The sequence below is a fragment of the Tupaia chinensis genome, unplaced genomic scaffold (assembly GCF_000334495.1).
Source record: "Tupaia chinensis unplaced genomic scaffold, TupChi_1.0 Scaffold000424_1, whole genome shotgun sequence".
Lineage (NCBI taxonomy): Eukaryota > Metazoa > Chordata > Mammalia > Scandentia > Tupaiidae > Tupaia > Tupaia belangeri.
Window position 1 is genome coordinate 2,325,426 of NW_006159929.1, and position 8,756 is coordinate 2,334,181.

An 8,756-nucleotide genomic window follows, 5' to 3' on the forward strand; every position below is an offset into this window, starting at 1 on the left:
TCATGACTTATCACAGACAATGTTATTTTTTTTTTTTTTTTTTTTTTTTGAGAGGTTTTTGCTATAGGGCACGTGCACTCACCAGATAGACAGAGACAGAGAGATAGAAAGCAAGAAATCACCCCCCCGGGGGCAGGGGGTGGCCATGCCGCAATCCCTTCTCCTCCATTCTTCTCTCGGGATCTTGGGCATGCACGCACACGTGCCTGGTGTGAGTTTAAGCCACCAAGTCCAGGGCTTGAACCACGGTTGACTACGTGGGAGTCCAGCGACATAGCCATTACACTAACTGCTGGTCCCATCACAGACAATGTTTTTATCATCTCTATCTCCTAGATATTTAAGTTTATTTTTTAATTTTATGTATCTTTTGCTTGGACAACAGGTGTTCAGAAGTGGAGTGGTCCAATCCTTGGTTCACGTCACACCGCATTATTGATCCATACATGGCCCTCTTCCGTATTCATCTGACAGTTGTTGGTTTTGTATGCTTTTAATTATAAATGAAGGTCTGGGAACCTACCACAATGAGTAGGGAGAACTTGGATAAAATCTTGGAACTACCTTTGTAATCCTGTTCCCAGTCAGCTGCTTCTTGTCACCTTTGGTAATCTTCATCATAAATCCCATGTCGGAGCTGCTTTCCCACCTTTGTCTTTTAAAAATAGTTGTTAAGGTAAAATTCATAAACCATATAGTTCACTAATTTAAAGAGTATAGTTCAATGGTTGTATCTATTCATGGAATTGTGCAACCATCATCAAAATAATTTTAGATAAATTTGGGGAATGTTACCATTTTAACTGTATTATTTCTTCCAATCCACAAACATAGGTTGTCTCTCCATTTATTTAGATCTTCTTTAATTTTTTTCAGCAATGCTTTGAAGTTTTAGCAGATGTCTTGTTGTACTTCTTTTGTTTAATTTATTCTTAAGTATTTTGTCCTTTTTAATACTATTGTAAGTAGAATTGTTTTTCTCTTTTTTTTGAGCTGTTTCTTGTTAGTTTTATATAAATAGGTAGAGATTTTGTATGGATCTTGTATCTGCAACTTTTCTGAGCTTTATTAATTCTAATGGAGTCACAGTGAATTTCATTGGATAAGATCATGTGATTTGCAAACAGAGACAGTTTTACTTCATTTTTTCCAAGCTGGTTGTCATTTATGTGTGTATGTATCTTGCATAATGGCTCTGTTTGAAACTCTAATACTTACTGAATTGAAAATGTTGAAGGAGACATCCTTGCTGATCTTAGGAGAGGACATACAGTGTTTCCCCATTAAGTATAATTTGAGCGCTCCCATCCCTGTTTTAAATGAGTTTTGTTTTATTTATCGCTGTTCTTCTAAAGCTTATCTTGTTTAGCATTTGCTCTTAATAACTTTATAAATTTGATCAGGCAGTTTATCATTTTTAAGTACTTCTTTTCTTCACTTTCTTACCTCCATATTCCTTCTATATGGCATTTTATATATTTGACTCTATTACTGCATGTGGCCCTGGCTAATTAGTTTTGATTGCTATATAATATTCCATTGTGTAAATATACCATAGTTTATTTAACCTTTATCTCGTCTATGAATAATTAGTGTGTCCATGGTTTTGCTATTTTGAAGAGTACTTCCATGAAAATACTCACTTATGTCCTCTAGGGTATATTTTCAAGAATTCTCTTGGAAATACACCCAGGCATAGTCTTGCTAAAGAAATATTTAATTTTATAAGATAATGCCACATTGTCTTTCAATTTACAAATTTACTTTGCTACTAGTAACATATAAAAGGTTTTGATCCATAGTCTGTTCATTTCTTTGCCTTGATGATCTCTGATTTTTGCCCTAAAATGAATATACAGTGTTATCATAATTTGGGGCTTAGTTTGCATTTCCCTAATGACTCAATAAGGCTAACGTTTTCTCATAGGTGGGTTTCGTTTAACCCAGGTTCAGTGTTTCCTCCGGATGCTCACTCCCTAGGATTTCCAAGTTGCACACGTGTATGGACCCAGAAAGCTCCCACTTGCACCAGGGAGCCCAGAGGCAGAAGGCAAAGATCCATGTGATTCCTAATCTACGCGCTGTCCCCTTGAAGTCAGTCCGAGCCCCACGAGTTCGTGGGGCTGTCCTGGCATGATAGAAATCAGGGATGGGGCTGAGAAGATTTGATTGAAGAATTAGTGGCATCTTTCACAAGCCTGAATTTGTTGTTTCACTTTTTGATGCCAAAATAAGAGTATTTAAAAAAATAGATGGATTTATCCTATCATATTTAATAATATGACAGTGTATATTTAGTCTCAGTTCTGTCATTTTATTATGCTTCCTGATTTTAATGCTTCCTTTAAAAGTATTTTACTTCATGGTCTATATTTCCATGGCTTCTTTTTATGTATTGCTTTTTCCTTTAATTATTTGGAAGGCTTATGGAATATTTTTTAGTTTCTTTAGTGGTTGTCGTATAACTATAGGCAATATTCTTTTATATCTTATTTATTGAATTGTAACTAAAGAGATTTTCCCATCATGAAAAACAAGGAAGTTAGCTCATTTCATCTACCTTACCTTCTCCCATGTCTCACTTGGGTCTATTATTATTTATTCATTTACACCTTCAGTGATACCCTTCTGTTGTACACCAACTGCTTAATTTATCAATTTCTGATGTGTTAATCCCCTTCTTCCAAAGTATTTTTTTAAAATATATATTCATCCTGCTAGGAACTCAGGGTACATTTTTTGATATAGAAACTCATATATTTCTTTAATTCTAGAGAATCATCAGGTGATTTCTCTTAAGATAACATTTCTCTTTATCCTCTATCTCTCCTTGTGAAACTCTTGTTCGATATGCCTGGAGATCTAGTTTCTTCACCTGCTTGGTTGTTTTCTACTCTGAACTCATCTTCAGAAGGTGCTGGTTTCTGTCTGGGAGGTACAGGTTTCACGTTGGCCTCAGCCACAGCCCTTGGGGTTTTCCTAGATTGGGCAGGTTTGGTCGTAACTCTGTCCTTCAGGGCCTTGCCTTGTTGTATAGAATGGCCTAGGACCCTCTTTTACCTGGGGTACAGATCTAGAGTGTGGATTTCTCTTGCATCCTTTTTCTCACTCATGGTTTGGGGCGGTGGGCCCACTTTTATGAGTGGAGGGTGGTGGTTTTCTGGAGTTTTCATTTTACTGAAGGGACAGATTTTCCAGGCTCCTGGCTCAGAGCAAAAAGATCACTCCTGGTCTCTTCTGTGCACAGGGCCTGCTGCCTTGCCCCCTCATCCCTCATAGGTACTGAGCAGGAATATTTTATCCAGTCCTTATACCTCTGTGGGCCATTTGGCACTAGTTTCTGCTCGCTATTCTGGCTTTGAATTTTCTTTTGTTTCTGGCATGGGAGGATTTTTCCCTTCTTGCTTCCGTATTCACTGATGTGGTTATAAATCTGCTTGTGTTATGTGTCAACAGCATTCCCTGTGTTTGTAGTGGGTATGATGGTTTCGGTGAGGGTGGGAAGGGTTCTGTCCCCAGCAGTTTTGTCTCCCTTAGAGAACAGAGGGGATGGTGGTTCTGGCTGTAGAGGCTAACCCTCAGTCTGGGAAGTTAGCCAGAGAGCTAATACAGAATTTCTGGAGGAGCTTGTATGGGGAGACCTGGGAGGAGAGTCCCAAGAGACAGAGATGAACAGCCTGGTGGAAATGGGGACTTCAGAGGCAAGAGAACGTCTGGTGAGGTTGGCTCATACTTAACCCCCAGTGACCTGCCAGACTGGTCAGTTATTACCATGACCTTCAGGAACAGCCCTGGGATACTTGACTGTCTTCTTCAAACAATACTTTGGAGAAATAAAGGAGGGGAGTCTATCTTCCATGTTAGAGACCACCCAAAATCAAAAACAAAAGTAGGAACATCAGCAAGTTTTCAGAGATAGGAAATTGGAACAAGAGGTGACCATGAAAGCTAACTCTCAAGAATTTGCAGGAATCTCAGGAGGACATTGGGCCTCCCAAAGGACATGAGTTAGGCTGGAGCTAACTTTATTTAACGTGAAGGGGTAGAGTGGCCCTCATGACCCCTGGGTTATAAATACCTGTCATATTCCTTGTTTTATTTTGTCTAAATGACAGGCAAAATTATTCCCATTCTCAGCAGCAGTGGTTCCTAAGTAGGGGTGATTTTGTTTCCCAGGGGACATCTGGCAATGTCTGAAGGCAGTTTTGATTGTCACGACTGAGGAGAGGGGAGGATATTCCTGGCATCCAGTGGGCAGAAGTCAGAGTTGTTGCTAAAACCCTAATGCACATAACAGCCCCTTGTAGCAAGGAATTATCTGGCTCAAACTGTCAATAGCACTCACACATTGAGATATCCTGATCTAGGCTCAGGTAACTAAGGGTCAGAGAAATCAAATAACCTGTACTACATCACAAAGCTGGAAAATGAGAACAATCATAGTTACATTAGTTAACTGCTCTTTCTGTGTAGGGCATTGCTCCAAGTACTTTCTGAATATTATTGCATAGATGTGGAAAACAAAATGCAGGAAGACTGAATGTGGCCATGTGCCACATGGATAAAGGGACCAAGACAGGACATACACCTGGGTGGAAGTCTCTGGAGTCTTAAGTGTGGGCTGCAGTTCAGAGGAGCTTGAGTAGGAGTCCTATGTGCTGCCCTGCACCTCACCTCCTCTTACAAGTTTACGGCCCAAGATGTAGGCTCAGAATAAATGAAGCTTTGCATCTCCTTGAACACAGGGTGTTTAAGAGATTTCATTCATTTATTTTTTCCCTTGAGTGAGAAACAGAGAGAAGAAAGGAGGGGGAGAAGGATGGCATCCCCAACAAGGCCATGACACAGCAATCTACCCGCTAGCTCCAGCCAGCCTTGGGTAATGGGCATGGTGTGCCAGACATGAACCCAGAACTTCCCATGTGGGTCAGCTTCACAGAGCATTGCATTTTACACTGTGTCATCATCTGGCCCCCAAAAGGGGTGGATATCGCGATCAGTTTACTTACTTCTGCCCAGCCCCCAGGGCTTGGGCTATGAGACTGTGCAGCCCTTAACCCAGCTCCTGGACAACAGTTTCCAATCTCTAGGTCATAGCAGAGACAATGCAGTTCGTTTGAGACAGCGGTTGGGGTCTCTGGCCTTCTGAACATGGCAGAGGGAGTGGGTCCTCTGGTAAACTGGTTTGGGATTGGTATTCAGGGTCGTTCCTAGAAGCTAAGCCTGCAACTTCTTCTTCCAGCAGTTCCATGATGCCGTAAGCACCTAATTCCCTGTACTAGATTCCTTTCTGCTTGAGGGATCAGCAGTTGGTGTAATAGCTATGTTGCTGGACTCCCCCGTAGTCAACTGCAATTTGAGTGCTGGACCTAGTAGCTTAAACTCACAATGGGTGCGTGTGTGTGCATGCCCAAGATCCCGAGAGGACAATGGAGGAGAAGGGATTGTGATGTGACCATCCCCCCTAGGGGTGATTCCTCGCTTTCTGTCTGTCTCTCTCCGTCTTTCTGGCAAGCACATTCGCCCTATAGCAAAACACCCCCCCCACACACACACACACACAAATTCCTTTCTGCTTGAGCTAGCCAGAGTGCTGTCAATGATCTGCCTCTCTGTGCTGACCGATATGCGGTACAGTGAGGGAAAAGAGGGACAGCAGGCAGAGGAAGTTCCTCCCAGCTGGGGTCAGTTGCTATGCAGGGATCTGGGGTAAAAAAGAAAGAGCGGGATGCCATCAGCGTTCCTGAAGAAGAAAACGCTGATGGCATACAGAAAAGGATACAGAGCTGGGAGTAGAAGAGCTGGGTTTCTAAATGTCTATCTCCTCTGTCTGATGAGTGAATGCTGGCAAGTCTGTTCCTCGTTCCTGGACTCAGACATCCCCACCAGCCTCACTCTCATCTCTGACATTCTGTGGCATCAAGTATGAAATACCCAGGGAGCTTGTAGGTAGTCAGGACTCAGGCTGGGATTTACAGCGCAACCTTCTTTAAATGTCACTGTGCAATGCTTTCTTGTTTACAGGGAGATAGACAGCCACAAACAACCTAACAAGATTGCTGCTCTGCTCCTTCTCTGCACAGACCAAGCATCTCGTGGGCTGGAAATCAAGAGGTGCCTCAGGGAAAGGAAGCAGGAGCAGGCGGCACCATTTACCAGCTAGTCCCAGGCCTGGACTCTGGCAGGAGGCCATCATTCATGCCAAGGCTTCTGAAGAAAGAGGCTCTTGAGGTCAGGGCAGGGGACCTGGTTCTAATCTCTGCTTCTTCACTGGCTTTCTGTGTGACTTTGTGTAGCCCACTCACCTCTCTGGGCCTCTGTGGCCTTTATAAAGTAATGAAAATGGGTTGCAATCTGTAAAGGTTAAGGACTATTTATTCTGTTTAACTCTTTATTTTCAGCATCTGGAATAATGCCTGACACATAGGGATTTATTTATTTATTTATGTATTTATTTATTTATTGCTGTAGAGAGCAGGTGATTGCTGGAAGTGTGGAGAAAAAGGAAGGAAGCACCCCCCACCCCAGGGGGGGGGGGATGATCATGCTGCAATCCCTTTTTCTTCAGTCTCCTCTCCTCTTGCTCCATTTTGAGCACACATGCACATAAACATGGAATGTTTTTCAAGCCACTGGGTCCAGGACTCAGACCTCATAGTCAGCCATGTAGGATCCAGCTCCTTAACCATCATGCCTGACTGGCCTGACACATTGGTTTTTAGTCAGTGTTATTCGCTGAAAGAATGACCTGGAATCTGTAGCAATGAGTAGACCAGGGAATGGTTTTAAGCACAAAGGATGGCCAAATTCTGGTGGGTGCTTTGCATAAACCACTCTGGTTGCCGTGTGGAGGATGAGGTAAAGGGAAGACTAGAGTCAGGAAAGCTAGTAAGGAGGCTGTTGCAAAGAGAAGATCAGTGTGAAACCACAGACAAATGAGCTGAGTGCTGTGGAAAGTACAAGTTAGAGTTTTAAACCCTGCAGACTTTTGCACATATACACAGTATCTGATGCCATCTTTACAAAGGCCTGGTGATGGAGACAGTTCAGGCATTAATCCTGAACTTTTCCAGACAAGGAAATTAAGATCTGGAGAGGTGAAATGCCTTCTACAAGTGTGGAGCTAAAAAGTGGCAGATTCAGGACTCAAAATGGTGTGAGAAAACACTTCACATCATTTGTGATCTGGCAAATGTAAGTGAAAGCCACATTGAAATACTTGTAATAGAATGGCTAAGATGAAAAGGACTGATATACCAAATGTTGGTGAGGATGTGGAGGAACTGGAACTCATGCCTCTAGTGAATGGTGAAGGGATACAAATTTTGGAAAACAGCTTGGTTATTTCTTATAAAGTTAGATATCCATTTATCATATGACCAGGGAATTCCACTTCTATCCCCCCTCCCCAAAATTAAAAATATTGTGTTCACATGAAGTCTTTTTAATGAATGTTCATTGCTGCTTTATTTAAAAAAAAAAAAAAAGCCAAAGGACTACACACAACTCAAGTGTCTGCCAACAGGTATGTGGATAAACCAATTGTGGTATGACCATACAGTGGAATGCTACTTGGCAATAAAAAGGAGAGTGACTAAGCAAGCCAGGCAATAAGGAATAATCTCAGACAGAATCCTGAGCATAAGAGTCACTCACAAAAGGCTAAAAACGGTATCACTTGAGTCCATGTATATGGAGATCTAGGAAAATCAGATCTAACCTACAATGACAGAAAGCAGAGCTTGGTGCCAGAAGCAGAGATTGAATGCAAAGAAGGAAGGCGCATCTGGGGGTGAAAGAAATGATCTGAATCCTAATTGTGGAGGCTGCATAGGTGTTTTTATTGATCCCAGGTCATCAAACTATGCCTTTGAATGTGTGTGGTTTATATCCAAACATTCTAGAAGCTGATTTAAGAAAGCGATTGACTCCTTCTCTGGGGCATTCATGGCTCATCCTGGTTTCCTATAGTCTCAGAGCCAGGGAGATACACAAAGCCTGTGGCCACTCACCTAACCAGGGCCAGAGAGCCCTGACCTGCAGGCCTCTCACTATGGGTGAGGATTGCCAAGCCATGGAGGCACAGAGGCTATATGTGGCCATCTTCCTAAGTCCGTTCCCATTCATACTTCCACATCCAGTCATCTACCTTGGTGATGGGGCCTTGCAGGATGGAACAACTTTCATTGTCACCTGCTCAGTGACAGCAGTACTTTGGCTTCAGGCTTGGAGGAGGCCACTCATCACTGGAAATAACCTGGGGGTCCTAGGTGTAACTGGCCTTTGCTCCAGGAAGGTCTCAGACGTGCAGAGACAGGCACAGCTATCTCTATCAACCTCAGCTCCTAGGCGTTTGAGGCCAAAGCTTAAGAGTCGGCCTTGGGGTCTGTTCCCTTTGTAAAAGTGTGCCTTTAAGGCTGGCTTTGTGCCCCAAGGCATCAGCCTTTGGGGATTCTGGACACCATTCCCTTTCTCCTGTCTCCAGTAAAAGCCCCTGCAGTGACCAATGTTGCAGTTACCGACATTAACACTGAGTAGGGTTTGGTGTCTAGGAGAAAATGTTCTGTACTTAATGGGAAGGAACATTCTAGAAAGAAGGAAGAGAGGCCAGAGTATCTGCTGGTGGGGTGTGAGATCACTGCAGGTAGAAAAGCTTGGATGTGAGCCAGCACAATGGTCCAAAGTGAGACCAGTGTGTATTGATAGGCTGTCTGAGTCGCACAGTTCATCTGATTAAAACTCCATTCTACTTCCAG

At 42.9% G+C, this 8,756-nt stretch overlaps 1 long non-coding RNA gene across 1 annotated transcript in view; it reads left to right on the forward strand.

The window, feature by feature from the left end:
- LOC102473998 (uncharacterized) overlaps positions 1-6,061 on the forward strand; it is a 56,930-nt gene extending 50,869 nt beyond the window's left edge. Inside the window, exon 3 of the long non-coding RNA XR_335471.1 lies at positions 6,025-6,061. This is a non-coding gene — a long non-coding RNA (uncharacterized LOC102473998). The remainder of the gene's footprint in view (positions 1-6,024) is intronic.
- Positions 6,062-8,756: the final 2,695 nt, after the last annotated feature.